This window comes from Pelobates fuscus, chromosome 10 (genome assembly GCF_036172605.1).
Source record: "Pelobates fuscus isolate aPelFus1 chromosome 10, aPelFus1.pri, whole genome shotgun sequence".
Lineage (NCBI taxonomy): Eukaryota > Metazoa > Chordata > Amphibia > Anura > Pelobatidae > Pelobates > Pelobates fuscus.
Window position 1 is genome coordinate 75,213,411 of NC_086326.1, and position 18,360 is coordinate 75,231,770.

The following is an 18,360-nucleotide window of genomic DNA, read 5'->3' on the forward strand; positions in this document are numbered from 1 at the left end:
CATAAAATAAAGAATTTAAAAAAAAAAAAAAAGAATGGTGAAATACTATACATACAGCAGACACTATGCATCATTTTATCCAGGCAAGATTATATGCCCCTCTCAGATCGAGTTTAGTGAAGACAGTAGCTCCCTTGAGGCGGTTGAATAACTCAGTGATCAAGGGAATGGGGTAAGCACTCTTAATAGTGATGCGATTGAGACCCCTATAGTTGATACAGGGTCTCAACTCTGCACTCTTCTTTTTTACAAAGAAAAAGCTGGCCTCGGCAGAAGAGGATGACTTGCGAATGAAAACCTTTCACAAACATCTGTAACATACTCCTCCATGGCTTGATTCTCTGCTGCAGACAGCGGGTAAATCTGGCCACGAGGAGGAATGGCATCAGGTTGGAGTTCGATAGCACAGTCATAAGGACAGTATGTAGGCAGAACACTAGCCTGACCCTTGTCAAATACATCTTGGAATTCTCGGTATTCAGTGGGCAACAAAGATGAAGAAGACGTGCACAGAATTTTGACCGGTTTCCAGAGACAAGTAAATGTACATTGCTGGGAACAAGATAATATTCTCAGATTTTTGCCAATCGAATGTGGGGTTATGCTTCTGTAGCCAAGGGTATCCCAAAACAACCAAGTAATATGGAGAGGAAATTACCTGGAATTGAATCATCTCATGGTGTAGTGTCCCTACAGTCAAAGATATGGGCACGGTCTCATGGATAGTTTGTAGTGGTCTGCCATCAATGGGTTTGAAAGCTAGCAGAGAGGTGCCAGGCTGTAAAAGTATAGAGAATGCTCCAATGCAAAATCTCTGTCTATGAACAAGTCTGCAGCCCCAGAATCAAGTAATGTCTGTATTTTAACGGATGACACAGGCCAGCAGAGGATAATAGGCACCAAGGGTTTGTCTTTATAGATCTCTGGGTATACAGAAAGACCACCCAAGTATCTTAGGTGTGGGCATTTTACCGGATGAATTGGGCAAGACTTTAACAGGGGACCCTGGTGGCTGCAGTATAGGCACAGGCCTTCCCTCCTCCTAAAGGCCCACTCCCCAACAGAGAGAGTTGTGAAGCCTAACAGCCTTGGCTCCACACTGCCAGAGGACTCTGGACCAGGAGACTTGGGAGGTGAAGGATGGCTGGGGAACAAAAGCTTGGTGCCAAATATACAGGAGACCTCCGCAGGCACTCCCTGAACGAGGGTCACTCTCGGAGTCTGATATCAATAAGAATGACAAAGGATATCAGTTCCTCGAGATCCCTAGATAATTCTCTGGCTGAAATCTCATCCTTAGTACCATCGGACAGCCCATGTGAAAAGGCAGCCACAAGAGTCTCAGCCACCCTCTGCTGCCAGGGTACGGAATTCACCGGCATACTCGTCAATCGTTCTCAAGCCCTGTGCATTCTGGCAGCAGAGGAGGAGCGAGCTGGAATATCAAATACCCTTTTAAAGGATGCAACAGTATTCAGGGTAATTGAAAGAATGGGTCTCTCCGGGTAATTGAAATAATGGTGCCTCCCAGAGAGGATTTATCCAAGCTAGGGCTTTATCAGACAGCAAAGAAATCATGAAACCAACTTTACTTCTGTCTGTAGGAAATGTGTGGGGAACCATTTAAAAACCTGGTTTAAAATTCCTCTGTACGGAGCTGGGTTGCCCCCAAAATACTAAGGGAGCGGGACAAACCGAACTGGAAGAGAGGCAGTGGTAACTGCAATTGCAGGCTGACCGGGTGCTGGATCCAGATGTGTTTATTTTTTTATTTTGTATATGAATTAAAAGTTACATTTTACTTTACAAAGACCCTGGAGTGCATTCCGTTTTTTTGGATACCTATATATGTATTAAGGCAATTTTGCCTGGATTTGTGGGAGGTGCTGTTTTTCTACTCCTAGCCTACTTAAGGCACTCCCCTTACCTTGCTCCTTACCGTTCGAGGTCAGCGTTGAATGAGGATCCACTTCCGGGTTCTCTCAGACACCATCTTGGTTTTCTTACCCACGTGTTTCTCCGTGGCAAGCTGTGTCCAGGAATCCTCTTGCAGGCCTTTTCCGTCCATCCAGCTTCTTACCCGGGTCTTCGTCGTAGATCGCGTCCCAGGGACTCCTAAACCGTAAGTTAGACCTACCTGTCACGCCAGGATCGGTTCCTATGGTACAGCATGGGTCCTTGCTTTAAGTTTTTTTTCTCTGCACCGTCACAATTACACAAGCCTTTTCGCGGCTTCATTTCGTCCAATTTGTTCGGCCAAATCATGCGTATTAAGAGAAGCGATCATTTTGCACAAACGGTTTCCCTTGCTACATTTAACGATTATCATTTCGGTTGTGTTTTCCGTTCGGCACTTTATTCATGTTATATTTATGCACGCTTGCTGTTCGCATTAAAATGCATACGTTTAAGCTATTCGTGCTAACTTCCCTTCATATTAGATTTGGTTATTCTGCTATGTATTTCACATAGATCTCGTTCGTGAGTTACATTTCATCATTTCATTTATATACATTCGGTTAAATAGTTGCTTGTTTTAATAGACAGACCATTTTCATTGCTATTTAAAGGTATCACTTATTCTATCAAAGTGCATGAAACCAGCTAACATTTCTGTATGGATCATTGGACTCCCACGCTTTCAGGAGTTTTCCATAATTATCCATTTCATTTAAAATTGACTCAGCCTACGTTACAGGCCTGTGGCTTTGAGTAGGGACCAGTCCACTCTGTCAAATGCCTTTTCGGCATCTATGGTAAGTATGAGGCTCTGGAACTGTTCTCTTTTGGCGAGATGTATGAGGCTCAGAAGTTTTTTTTGCCTCTCTCCCCGGCACAAACCCTGACTGGTCCGGGTGAATTAGTCCCTATAGCAGCGGTTTAAGGCGTTCGGCTAGAATTTTTGTGAAAATGTTTAGGTTGCTGTTTATCAGGGAGATCGGCCTATAGCTCCCGCATTCCTCGGGATCCTTCCCTGGTTTGGGTATAAGGGTGACATGCGCCTCTAGGGATTCGGTCGGGAGTGAGTGTCCCGAACTGAGTGAATTGAACGCTTTCACAAAGGGTCCTTTTAGGATGTCCGGGAAGGTTTTATAATCTTTAGTTGTGAAGCCGTCTGGTCCAGGGCTTTTGCCCAGGGGGAGGTGTCTGACTACGGAGGTGAATTCGTCGGGCGTCAAGGGCCTATCAAATGTTTGCCTGATGGTTGGGGTGATAGTTTGGTGTATTCTGGTATTTAGAAAACTGGCTATGTCATCTGAAGGTGGTGGTGTCTGTCTAAGGTTGTATAGGTTCGAGTAGAAGGCGTGGAATTCCTTGAGTATATCTGGGAGAAGGTGTGTACGTGTACCGTCCCTTTGCTTAATTGTAGTAATGTATGTCCTTTGTTTGTTTTGTTGGAGGGCCCTGGCTAGCATCCGACCACATTTCCCTCCTTGGGTGTAGTATGAGTGTTTGCTGCGTAATAACATTCGCTTGATTTTGGAGTTTAGCAGAGTTTGTAGGGTCGCACGTTTGTCTACTAGTTGTTTGTAGAGATCTAGGGAAATGTTTTGCTTATGGGTCTGTTCTAATTTCCGAATGTCGTTAATTAGGCCTGTTATCTGCCCTTCCTTCTGTTTTTTGAGTGTGGAAGCCAGGGGTTATTATGTGCCCCCTTTAATACTGCTTTGTGGGCTTCCCAGGTTATTGTTGGGGAGACTGTGGGGGATGTGTTTTCTTCGAAGTAAAGTTTTAGTGTGTTTGCAAGTGTTTTGGTGGTAATTGGATCATTCAGCAGGGTGTCGTTTAGTCTCCATTGGAAACAGTGGGGTGTCAGGGTCGGAATTTGACTCACTAGTGTCATGGGGGCGTGATCTGACCAGGTGATGTAATGTCTGTGGGTGTCTTCTTTCGTGGGGGTGAAGAGCGTGGTGCTGTTCCCCTGGTATCTTTGAGGTTGGCAAGTATGCTGGCCAAAATATATATTGTGCAAAGTCCTGTGGCCCAGTTCTTTCTTTAACATCTCAAAATTTGGTAACAGTGTGTTGTGTTAACTCATCTCAACGATGATTGTAATCCTTTTTTTTCCATGAGGGGATTGGGTGGTGACCGGTGGCTGATGGAGCAAGTTTCTTTAGTGTGGCGAGGGGCCAGCACGTGGCCTGTGTCCTCCCGGGTTTGCCGTTTGTTCATTGCGGCGCCTCTTTGATGGTGTCTGTCCTCTTTGCCTCTGCAGAGCATGTTGTTGTGGTGGTGGTTGGAGTGGGCCGGAGGTAGATGTCCGGGATGTTTACGGCTGAAGTGAACAACTGTACATCTTCAGCAGAGGAGAGTGTTGCAGTGGTCCCATTGTGCGTTGCTGTGATGGCAAGCTGGAAACCCCATCTGTATTGTATATTTCTGGAGCGCAAGATCTGTGAGTGGTTTCATCACTCGTCTTGCTTGGAGGGTCATCCAGGACAGGTCTGGGTATATCTGCACTGGTGTTCTGTGGTACAGGAGGGGTTGAGACGTTTGGCGCAGACTTCGGAGGATATCTTCTTTTATGCTATAGTAGTGAAGTCTGCAAATGACGTCTCTGGGGGTGTTACTTGTGAGATTTCTTGGTCTGAGCGCCCTGTGAGCTCTGTCCAGTGTTATGGGCACTGTTGTTTCTCGTTGGAGTATGAGGTTAAACAGTTCTTGGAGAGTGCCAGGTAAGTCTTCTCCCTCTGATTCAGGTAACCCTTTAATCCTCAGATTATTTCGGCATCCCCTATTATCTAGGTCGTCCAATGCCCTGTACATTGCTGCCATTTGTGTGTTGTGGGCTGCTACTGTGCTTTGTAGGGCTTGTAATTGTGTGTTTGTGCAGTCATGTTCATTTTCTAGGGAGTTAACCCTTTCACTGACCTGTCTGACCTCTGTGGAGATGTCGTCCATTTTCTTTTGGAATGTCACCTCTAATTTCTGGAGCATGGTTGCCAGATCCTGCTTGGAGGGAAGGTTTCTGAGGATTTCCTTCACGTCCCTGTCGCCGTCGGCCGCTAGAGACATGCTGTCTGATGTCGCAGGGCTAGATGGCGGCGAGTTTAGGTCCGCTGGGTCGTCCGACGACATTTTAGGGCCTAGGGCTTCATTTTGCTGGTCGGCTTGATCCCTGAAATATTTTGTCAGGGCGCCCGATTTTGCACCCGTTTGTTTACCTGACGGGTGGGAGGTTGTGGATGCTCTTTTGGTGTGTCCCATATTGATGTAGGTGCCTGATGGTTGCGGATTGCTTGCTCTCTATGTCAGAGCTCAGCTAACAGGCGTCCATGCGCGATCGCGGCTAGCTCCGACCCCCCCTAACGTCCATTAATATGCCGGTATTTACTGCATTTATGTCTCAGCACCCATCTAGACACCTAGTAGACTTTCTTATCTCTGGTTTAACAGAAGGCTTCCACACAGGTATCCTACACATACCAGCCGGAACTCTGGAATGCCCTAATCTACAATCCGCACAACACAACCCCACAGCGGTTGACACCCTCATAGCCCAAGAAGTGGCTGAGGGCTTCGTATTGGGGCCTTTCAAAACTCGTCCATTCATAGAATGGCGCACTAACCCCATTGGTATTGTCGCAGGGAAATCTTCCCTTAAACAGAGACTCATCATTGATTTATCGGCACCACACTCATCGGCCAACCCCAGTCTCAACTCCCTCATACCCTCTGAGGAATTCTCCCTGCAATACACCACCATAGATCACGCCATTACCGCTATCATACAAGCAGGGTTTGGAGCCTGGCTTAGTAAGACCAACATTACTAACGCCTTTAAGTTACTACCAATCCACCCCACACTGTGGCACCTGCATGGCATCAAATGGTCCGGGAACTACTATTTTTTCTCCCGTTTAACTTTTGGGTCCAAAAGTAGCCCAGCTATTTTCGACACATTTGCCGAAGCATTGTGCTGGTTAATATTGAACATAGCCAGATGCCCTACGGTATTACATTACCTGGACGATATCCTACTGGTCGAGGAGAATACTTCCCCTCCGAGTAGTCTCAAAGCTACCACCAAGCTATTTGAGCAACTAGGTGTACCTATCTCTCCTAAGAAAACGGAGGGGCCAGACACGATTATCACTTTTCTGGGTATTCAATTAGACTCAGCCACAATGCAAGTGAGCCTACCACACCACAAGATAGAGAATATTCTTACTTACATAAACAGCTACCTTCTGCTCGGTACATGCAACCGCAAAGAGCTACAGTCCCTGCTGGGATCACTAAATTTTGCTATGCGCATACCTCAAGGCCGCTCCTTTATATCACGACTATCGCATCTTTTTCCACTTTTCCTACATGACACGCACAGGTTGTCCTTAGATACCCAAGCTATGGCAGATCTAAACATGTGGAAGAGATTTTGAACCACTTGGAATGGTAAAAGTATGTTCCTCCCTCAATTGACTGACTCATCTCCTACCATTTGGTCAGATGCGGCATCTACCACAGGTTTTGCAGCAATTTTTGGGAACGAATGGCTTTGGGGCAGTTGGCCTTCAGCAGTTCAGGATTTAGAAGGTTTTTCCACTACCTCAGCTCTTTTTGAGATCTATCCCATCGTGGCGGCTGCCGTAGCATGGGGTCATTTATGGGCTAATATGTGCGTTGTTACTCAGACAACCAGGCAACTTGTCACATCATCAACAAAGGTCGTTCCAAATCCCTTACGATCATGAGATTTTTGAGGAAACTCACTTGGTTGGCAGCTTGTCATAATTTTTTCCTATGTTGTTTCCATGTTCCAGGTATATGTAACACAGCTGCTGACAATTTGTCTCGCTTTAAATTTCAGGCTTTTCATCAGCTGCGCCCACAGCCACCATCATTCCAACATTTCAACAACTCATACTGGACTAGAAACAATCATGCAGCATAGCAGGACATTGTCCCAATTGGCACTATCAAAAAATACACACAAAACATAGAACAGGGCTTTCACACTATTCAAAAGATTCCTTCTGGAACATAACATCATGCAACAATTTGTTATGACATCTTTTTTGGGGTTTTGCTTCTTTTTGCCACCTTAAACTTAAAATGTCATAACACCATCAAACTCTCTCACTGGCATTCAACACCATATGCTAATCTTACACCCAAATAACAATAGTTTCATGGCCTCTCACCAGATTAAGACCATACTCAGAGGCATTCAGAAATCAGAACCCACACATACAGCCCAGAGGCTACCCATAGATAACCATATATTCAAAGCATTGTCTTAACCTGCTTGACTTAAAACCAATACAAATTATATCATCAAAACCGCAATATACATAGCTTTCTATGGATTTCTAAGACCTAGAGAGTTCACTACAACCACCACAACCCAATCTACTCCTATCCTCCTCTATTCCCACTTAACAAAACACATGGATCATTACATCCTGACTTTACCTCACTCCAAAACCAGTCAGCACATACCCGTAAACATTCCGTACTATCCCACGCACAACAGATGGTGTCCCGTCAGGGTTCTTGATGCATACATACAGCATCATAACTTACTGCCCTCACAACCATTTCTACAGCTACAAGGTTCAGTACTCACCACTACAACCTTCATGACCTACGTCAGGTCCTTGCTCACTCAACTGGGCCTCAACGCAGCCAACTACTCCGGGCACTCCTTTCGTATAGGAGCAGCGTCCAGAGCCTCCAGTGTCAACATCCCAGCTCATGTTAAAAAAACACTGGGGCACTGGAAGTCATCCGCTTACTCACGATACATACCGAACCCAGTACAAGAATTAAGGGATGCTTTCAAAAACATGTCTGGTTGATAAATGTATCTGTATTGGTTGTCTGTAATAAATTTGATTACTTCATTTTTGCCCTCTTCTTTCTCAGGCCTACCTCATCGTCGGTTCCGGCACACCACAACCGACTTGCTCTTTTTATTATCCTACATTTATTTATGGTATTTCACACTGTACTATCATAAGCACCTAACACAAGTATTAAGGCAATTTTGCCTGGATTTGTGGGAGGTGCTGGTTTTCTACTCCTAGCCTACTTACGGCATTTCCCTTACCTTGCTCCTTACCGTTCGAGGTCAGCGTTGAATGACCCTCCCACCAGACCACATTTTAACATTTATTTATTTCTATCTTTCTTTTTTCTGGGTAGGCCCTCTTCTTTCTCAGGCCTACCTCATCGTGGGTTCCGGCACACCACAACCAACTTGTTTTTTTTATTATCCTACATTTATTTATGGTATTTCACACTGTACTATCATAAGCACCTAACACAAATATATATATTATTTTTATTATTATTTTTTATTTAGGAAGAGTACCAGACATACTGAGTATTGTTGGTTATATATATATATATATATATATATATATATATATATATATATTGTGATAAAGTGAAGGCAGAGAAGCCATTTAACCCCAGGGGGAGTATATGTAGTTTGTGTTTTGTACAACACAAAGCGTTGTTTAGTTATGGGCCCCTGGGGTGGAGTATTTGGAGAGAAGGGAGGGCCAATGCTCCACTCCACAGTTTAGTGGTTTTCATGGGAGACATAGATCCAGGCCAGGGTTTTTTGGACTGTCTCCAACACACTGCTCAGCTGCTGATAATCAGCTGTAGCAGTGGGAATAAACCACTCCCTGCTAGGCAGGTAGAGGGGGATTGCTGGCTTCCTCTCAGGAAGCAGGTAGGAGAGAGGGTGTTCTCTCCAGTAAGAGAATCAAGGAGACTAGGCACTGGGAGTGCTGGCTTGAGGCACTGGGAGTGCTGGCTTGGAGCACTAGGAGTGCGGAAGGAAGCAGTCAATGCTGGCTTGGAGCACTAGGAGTGCGGAAGGAAGCAGTCAATGCTGGCTTGGCGCACTAGGAGTGCTGAGAGCAGACAAAGACACTAGGTTGGTGAAACCAATACATTTTGTTATAGTTTAACCCCTGATAGATAGGGAATCTGATGTGAGTTAGTGCTCAGACGAGCTAGGCTTTTTGTTATAGGGATTTGTGTTACATCATTGCATTTATGTTTTGTTTGCTGCTGCCTGATGTGTACATTTACAAATAAAGTTGCCGGGATTATAAGAAAATAAAAGGACTGTGCATGTTTTTGCCCTAGAGGACCGTGCTATCTACAGACAAGGATCACAATATATATATATATATATATATATATATATAGTGGTGGGGGGAAAAATTGTGGATGAAAACCCCTTCCATCTGACGTAAGTGGATAGTTACTACATTGCTAAATTGCTAAACACAAATACACACACCTGCCATACGACTTGCTTTTTCCACAGACATCTCACTTTAACAGTGCTCTCAGTCAGTGGCGTACTAAGGGGGTGGCGGCCCGCCCCGGGTACCACTGACTAAAGGGGTACCGGGGCGAACTTTCACAGGGGCAGCATTTCGCCACCGTTGTGCCGTGTTGGAGTATCCCTGCGATTTCCCATCCAGCAGCAGTAGTTCCTCTGTTCTCGCGATCCGCAAAAGCGTTGCCGCTCAAACACTTCAAACACTATACACACACACACTGCGGCAACACTCTCGCGGATCGCGAGAACAGAGGACCCTGCTGCTGCTGGATTGGAAACGAGCATGCAGAGTTCTGGGCCCCTCTTCACTGCCACCGGACCACCAGTCGAGGAGAATGGGACGGGCAGGTAAGTGTCAGCACTTATTCCACACAACATACACACACTATACACACTGCATCTGCACACACTATACACACACTGCATCTGCAAACACTATACACACACTGCATCTGCACACACTATACACACACTGCATCTGCACACACTATACACACACTGCATCTGCACACACTATACACACACTGCATCTGCACACATTATACACACACTGCATCTGCACACACTACACACACACTGCATCTGCACACACTGCATCTGCACACACTACACACACTGCATCTGCACACACTACACACACTGCATCTGCACACACTATACACACTGCATACACACACTTCAAACACTATACACACACACACTGCATACACTACACACTATATACACACACACTTCATACATTATACACACAAGCTGCATTCACTATATACACACTGCATACACTATACAAGCGCACACACTGCATCCACTACGCAAACACACTGCATCCACTACGCAAACACACACTTATACATGTGTATCTGTATGTCTGTGTATCTGTTTGTGTGTCTGTGTTTGTTTCGGTGTTCAGTGCCAAATACATAACAAAAATGCAGTTGTTTTTTACATTTCAAAGTTGGGGGTCAGGGGGTGCCAAATAAATGATCCGCCCCGGGTGCCAAATACTCCACGTAAACCCCTGCTCTCAGTACTGCAAGGGATTCTGGGTAGGCGTATGCAAATGAGCTCTACAAAGAACCATATTTTTACTTCATAATTCCACTTTATACATGGATTCCGTGGAGTATGTGTCTGCTGTATACAACAACTTTGAAACCCCATAGCAAGCCAGTAACTAACCTCATGCTGATGATTTGCATTAACCATGAAACAGCTGCCCATGAGTAGTTCACCGGCTTTGCTCTTCTTCCTAAAGTCTGTTTCAAAGCTGTTGTATGCATGCATTCAGTATCTACTTTGCTGTGCTCCCTGCGGTTTGCTGGTTTGAGAAGCTTTTTTACTTACTTATATGTAAGATATTATTTCAACTTTAATACATATCTGAATACTGCCTTAATGTTGGTGTTGTTCTATGCTCTTAACCTGAAAAATCCTGTTCTTCCAGTTGGTTGAGGATTCCTTAAACCATGCTGTGTTCAGAAATATGTAAGTTTCAAATTACTGACGTAAATGCCTTCCAAGTAGAGTTGAGAGGACACCTGGATGTTCGGGTTCGCAGAGTTCGGCCGAACTTCGTCAAAAGTTCGAGTTCGAGCTCGAACTTGACCCGAACTTGACCCCGAACCCAAACCCCATTGAAGTCAATGGGGACCCGAACTTTTGGTCACTAAAATGCCTCTAAAAAGTCCTGGAAAGGGCTAGAGGGCTGCAAAAGGAAGTAAAATGGGGGGTAAGAGTAGGGCAAGTGCCCTGCAAACAAATGTGGATAGGGAAATCCCTTAAAATAACATAAAATACCTAAAAATTTAAAATACAGCTGAGCCATAAAATAGCACTAGATGGAATCTTTGATTTTAGCTTTGGAAGAACATAAATCAAAATCTAAAGCATGGCTGTCAGGACGATCACCAGAATTATCCATTTGAGAGAGGGTTGGAGTGCAGGGTATTCTCTTTCATTATTCAAACTGAGCTCAACTCCTGATGCATGGAGAAAAGGCCTTCACAAGCCTCTGCTATTGTGTACATAGTTTATACTAAGTGACCCATAGGTTGAGGAGGTGGTGACCGTGGCGGTGTAGGTTGAAGCAGCGGTGGAGGAGGAGGTAGCCAACATGTTTTTTTTTTTTTTTTTTATTGGGGTAGCCCCCAAAAAGAGGAGATCGTCAGCAGGACCTTTTTGGAGGTGCAAGCCTATGTCCTTGCTAATAGACAGAGGGCGACCTCCATGAACCCAGAAGAAGGAAGAAGGGAGCAGAGGGCGCTAGGAAGCACAACCACCCTGGCGCACAAGCTACCATACAATGCCTTCAAAGAGTTCAAGGAAGCAGAAGGAAGGCATTGATTACTTTTTAAAAGACTTTGAGCGCCAGTGCCTACTCCAAGACGTGGACCCCAGCGACTGAGTCACCATCCTGCCCAGAAAACTAGTGGGGAAGGCAGCGGATATTTACCGGGCTATACCAGAAGAGCAGATCAAAGACTATCCCTTTATTACACAAATCCTCCTGGCCCGGTATGCGGTCACCCCCGAGCAATACTGCTGAAGGTTTAGGGAGACCCGAAAAGGGGAGAAGGACTCCCATGCAGAGTGGGCATGCCGCATCACAAAGGCCACCAAGAACTGTCTCAATTCCCATCAAGCCAAGTTCCCGGAGGAGATCACCCAGCTCGTCATGCTAGAGCACTGTTACAGAAACACTAGTTCTAATTGTGGGAACAGCATTTCAATCTTTGAACTGGCACTTCGAATACCGTCGAAGTGCCGAAGCCGTCGAAGTCACCGAGGTAGTCGAAGCGGCCGCCATTACAGTCGAACACGTGGCGGCGGCCATTTTAATACAGTCGAATGCGGTCAGCGGTAACCTGTACCTTTCCCGATCCTTCGACACCACAGCGGAGACTAAGTCCCAGCCGAACATTCGAAACAACCGTCGAAAGGAACTTTGTCGTCTCTTTTTATGGGAATAGATCACCACACGGCTAGCGACCGCCGCGGAAGTGTAAACCGCATTTACTTCGACACTTCGACAAAAGCCGAAGTGCGTTCGAATATTCGAACACCGGCTTCGGATGGGACTTTACCGATTTTCCGGCTAAACATCGACCGACCACACAGCCTGAATCTGTGGAACTGTTTCTGGGCTTGCAAACAGGCGTGCGGTCGGTCCAAAGAGACTTTTTAATATCTCTGGAACTACTGGACGGATTCCCACGAAATTTGAGTATGTTGTTCCACAATTTATGTTGTTCACAAAAAATATAAGTTTTATTAATGTACTAGGTAAAATGAGAAAGTTATAAAAATGTTTAAAAGTGTATAAGTTTTAGCTTGGAGATAATTGAGTAGATACAGTAGGAAACTCAATTATCTCCCAAGCAGAGGGGAGGGCACCAGGGGGCTGTACTATTCTGTTATTGGTTATTTTATACCTCCCCCTGGGAGGGGTCTGTCTGTACCTGACTGTAATAAAAAGCAGGCTGGGTGTTCCAGACCTCAGTTCTTACTTGACCCTCAAATCGCAGCCTCCACTCGTTTTTTGGGCAGAAAGGTATCCTAGCTATGCTATAGCTAGTGGGATTATTCTACACTTACAGGACTCATATGGAATACTATGGAAAGCAGCTCTCCCCTCTTCAGCAACTAGGAATCCAGACGACTAAGCGGTCCAGCTCTCAGCAAGCCTAAGGGTAACCGTAACATTTGGTGGCAGCGGTGGGATTATTCTGGATTTCCTAGGAGAGGCACGGAACGGATGGAGAGCACCTACACAAAATTGAAGCGTACAAAAGATTTACTGGAAAGCAGAGGAGGGTACGCCAGCAACCGGCCAAGGAGAGAACTGATCGCAGAACTGACCGAACTGGATCAAAGCTTCACAATGGCGGAAACACCAACCACGAATGGTGACAAAAAGGCAAGAATTGTTCGGGAGAGGCTCTCCCTATACGGGCCAAACCCACCTATAGAATTAGTACAGCAGTTGATGGCGGAGGCAGACGAGGATATACGAAAGGCCCGAGCCCACGCACTTGACCTAGTAAACGCACACCGCAATGCTGAAGCCCCGCAGGTAATCGTTCCTGTCGAAAATGCTGGGAAGCCCAAGATACCCTTTGCGGCATTTCGATCCTTCCTAGAGAGCGAGACAGGAATTGATGAATACTTGGCGGACTTCGAAAGGCAATGCGCCCTGCACCAGATTCCCATCAGAGAGTGGCCCACGATCCTGTCTGGGAAACTATCCGGGCGAGCCCTGGAAGCTTTTCGTACCTTGGGTGCTGAGGAAGTGACACAGTATGAGCGAGTTAAAGAGACACTGCTAAGACGGTACGCTGTAACTCCAGACACGTATCGCCGGCAGTTTCGGGGCACGAAAAAGAAGCCTAACGATACCCATATGGAATGGGCGCACCGAATGCGGAGAGCGGCAAATCACTGGATGAGCGGAAGTAAAGCTGTGACTGGTGAGGAAATTTTACAATTGTTTCTCTTGGAACATTTTTATAATGGCATGGAGCAGCAGGGGAAGGAGTGGCTGCGAGACAGGCGACCTTCCACCTTAGAAGAAGCGGCCAAATTAGCTGATGAACATTATGATTCACGTCTTCACGAGCCAACGAACTACCGGGCTCCAGCACGGGTCGAGCCCAGAGAGGTTTACCGTGCACCTCCTCGTACGGAGTTCCGAGCCCCGGTACCCGCAGGGCCCACCCGACACTCAGGGCCACCCAATAACAACTTTGATCGTCCCATTTCATGGCTAACTGCCCTCTTAACACGCACCAGACGCCCAGGAATTACAATTACCCCTCTGGGCCATACCGTCCTGCCCGAGCCCTCTGTGTTAACTAAGAGGCCTCTATGGAGGAATATTTGGGGCCGCTTCACGAGGCAGACCCTGTATATGCTGCTGCAGATAACCGCCAGCACCATCGGCAGAAGGTATGGCTCGAAGGGCGATCTACCGAGGGGTTGAGAGACACAGGGGCTACCATCACACTGGTACAGAGTCATTTGGTACCAGAACACAAGCGGTCAGGGCAGACCGTGGCCGTTAGAGTGGCGGGGGGGATGTGTACAAAATTCCGACCGCTAAAGTACATCTTGATTGGGGAGCAGGAAAGGGGGCTGTGAACGTGGGCATAATGGATAATTTACCTGCTGAAGTACTACTGGGCAACGATTTGGGCCCCATGACTTCTGCCTATGCTCCAGCGTACAACAACGAGGCGAACCCAGTGACTACCCGAGCACAAGCCCGGACAGACCGAGAACCCTCACCAGTGCGGGAGACACAGGTAAGACCGACCCCGACTTTTCCTGACATGTTAGGCCCCATACCCTGGGACACCCCAGATACTTTCGAGACCGAGTCTAAGACTGACCCGACTTTACAAAAATACCGTGAACGAGCAGAGACCGGAGGGAGCGGGGCAGATAACAAAACTTTTCTATGGGAAAAAGGGAAACTATATCGCTTGACAGAGAAAAAGGGACAACGTAGGCGACAGCTGGTAGTGCCCCACAAATACCGTAGAGAAATCCTCAAGATAGGACACGACATCCCCTTGGCAGGTCACCTAGCTGTAACCCGTACGCTACACCGCATTACCCACACATTCTTTTGGCCAGGAGTACACGCTGATGTTAGGACTTATTGTAATACTTGCGATGTGTGTCAACGAGTAGGAAGGCGAGGCGATCACCCTAAAGCCCATCTAGTCAATATGCCCATTGTAGAGGAACCCTTTAGCAGGGTTGCTATTGACCTAGTAGGACCACTGGCCACCCCTAGTCCCTCCGGTAAGCGCTACATCCTTACCGTAGTGGACTACGCTACCAGGTACCCCGAGGCTGTCGCCCTATCCAACATCCAAGCGGATACGGTAGCGAATGCACTGGTACAAGTGTTCTCCCGGGTAGGATTTCCAAAAGAAATCCTGTCTGACCGAGGCACCCAATTTACAGCCGAATTGACCCAACAACTCTGGCAGGTTTGCAAAATTAAGTCCCTTCTGAGCTCCCCCTACCATCCACAGACGAACGGACTTTGTGAGAGGTTCAACGGAACCCTCAAACAAATGCTCAAAACGTTCACTCAGGAATACCGAGATTGGGAACGCTTCCTGCCGCATCTCCTATTTGCTTATCGGGAGGTGCCCCAGGAAACGACAGGGTTCTCTCCCTTTGAGTTGCTCTACGGAAGAAAGGTACGGGGCCCCCTAAACCTTATCCGAGAGCACTGGGAGGGAGAGACGGAAACTGACGGTGTCCCCATTGTGCCATACTTGCTGGAACTCAGAGACCGAATGGAGCAACTAGCCAAATCAGTGCAGGCTAACCTCCAGTCGGCCCAGAGAAGACAGAAGGTATGGTACGATCGGGGGGCCCGAAGGAGAATCTTTACCATAGGACAAAAGGTGTTAGTACTTAAGCCGGTGAAGACAGACAAATTGCAAGCATCATGGCAGGGCCCCTACCAGATTGTAGAAAAACGGGGCGACACCACTTATGTCATAGCTAGTTGCCACGACAACAACCTTAGGAAGACGTTCCATGTAAACATGTTCAAATAATATTTAGAGCGACCCGAGAACGTGACAGCCGTATGTTGTCCTCCCCAGGAAGACCCCGACAGTCTACCCATTCCCGACCTATTAGAAAAGAGTCCCCCCACAGGGGTAGTAACCCAGGTTCAGATAGGAGACCGACTTAGCCCCACTGAAAGGGAGCAGCTCAATACACTCCTCCAGTCCAAACACCTCACCTTCTCCCAGAAGCCAGGGTACACTACCTTAACTACCCACCAGGTCGATACCCCCGGGCAAACACCCTTACGCCAGCCCCCGTATCGCATCCCCGAGGCAGTTAGAACAGGAATGAAGAAGGAGATTGATGAGATGCTCCAACTCAGGGTGATTGAGCCCTCCGATAGTCCCTGGGCCTCCCCGGTTGTCCTGGTACCCAAGAAAGATGGGACAACCCGGTTCTGTGTAGACTATCGGAGGCTCAATGAAAAAACAGTGACGGACGCGTACCCTATGCCCAGGGTAGACAAGCTACTCGATCGTATAGCCAGGGGAAATTACCTGACCACTATTGACCTCTGCAAGGGTTACTGGCAGATTCCCCTGGCCCCGGAGGCTATTCCCAAGTCGGCATTCGTCACCCCATTCGGCTTATACCAGTTTAAGGTAATGCCGTTTGGGATGAAGAATGCCCCAGCTACATTCCAGCGCTTGGTGGATAGGCTCCTGGATGGCTTCCAGAGTTTTGCCTGTGCATACCTGGACGACATAGCAATTCACAGTGAGTCCTGGGAGGACCACTTAGCTCATGTAGGAATGGTTCTGGATCAGATCCGGGCTGCTGGCCTGACTCTGAAACCAGAAAAATGTCACTTTGGTATGGCCGAGGTACAGTACCTGGGTCACCGGGTGGGGTGCGGAAAACAGCGACCAGAGCCAGCCAAGATAGAAGCTGTTGCCAATTGGCCCACCCCATCACTAAAACCCAGGTTCTAGCCTTTCTGGGCACGGCAGGGTACTACAGACGATTTGTACCCGACTACAGCACACTTGCCAAACCCCTGACTGACTTGACCAAGAAAAACTTACCTCGACAGGTCCTGTGGTCTCCCCACTGTGAAACGGCTTTCAAGGCCTTCAAAAATGCTTTGGTTAATGCTCCTGTCTTGGCGGCCCCAGCTCTTAATAAACGTTTTATCGTCCATACAGACGCTTCCATGTTCGGGCTGGGAGCCGTCCTCAGCCAAGTAGGTGAAGATGGAGGGGAGCATCCAGTTGCCTACATCAGCCGGAAGCTCCTGCCCCGCGAAGTCAGCTATGCAGCGGTCGAAAAGGAGTGTTTGGCCTTGGTGTGGGCATTAAAGAAATTGACTCCCTATTTATATGGACAAGAGTTCACTCTGGTCACCGACCATAACCCGTTGGTGTGGCTAAACCGGATCTCTGGAGATAACGGGAGGCTATTACGTTGGAGTTTATCATTGCAACCCTTCAATTTCACCATTACCTACCGACTGTCAGGGTACTCACCTGTGAGACAGACGGCAAGACGTGGTCGCTCCTGGAATTCCCAACAGGGGACTTGAACCGGGGTACTTGTCTATCCCAGTCCTGCTCTCTACCTCTGAGCCACAGCGGCTTTACCTGAGACTTCTGATTCCGGCCTTGTTCATTCTGGCTTGGCTACTACACCGGGGGCTGCACCATGACTTGCCTGCTTCTCACCTGACTCTGATCTCCATTAGCAGGGTATTTAAACCCAGCCTCACCCTGCACTCATGGTCAAGTCTTTGATCTTTGTTCCTGTGTCGTACCAGTGTTCCTGTTTATTCTGCTTCGTGTATTTGACCTCGGCTTGTGACTACGTTTATTCTACCTCTGGCATCCTTTGACCTCGGCTATCCCTCGACTATCCTGCTGGTTCTGTCCTTGCCTGTCCTGCGAATTTGGTACTGCATCCTGCACAGCCCCCGTGCACAGACCCACAGGCCAGGTGAATTCTTACCTGACCACCTCGGCCTGTGGCTATCTGCAAGGGTGAGCGTCATATCTGCGCTACAGACTCCCAACTCAGGTAAGACCCTGACAAAAGACTTGACCAATATGGAGTCCGCAGAGATGTGCTCACCCTCACTCCAGCAAGTGTCCAGCCTGGCCCAGATTGTTTCGGAGTTGCAGCAGGAACTTTTATCTCTTAAAGGCGCAGTACATCCAGCTCCGGAACCCTTTGTCATCATGCCCGACAGATTTGATGGTAACTACACGTCCTTCCAGTCATTCAGGATGGATTGCGAGGTATTGTTCTCTTTAAAGCCTCGAACTTACGCCACGGATTTCATCAGGGTCAGAGCGGCTATCAACCTGTTGTCTGGACGCATTAAAGCTTGGTCTTACCAAATGTTGCAGAGGAAGAGTCCTGTCCTTGTCAGCTGGGAGTCCTTTATTATTGCTTTGGACTCACAGTGCAGGATCACTAAGCCCAAGCCAGCTCCAACTACTAAAAAATCGCGGAGTCTACGT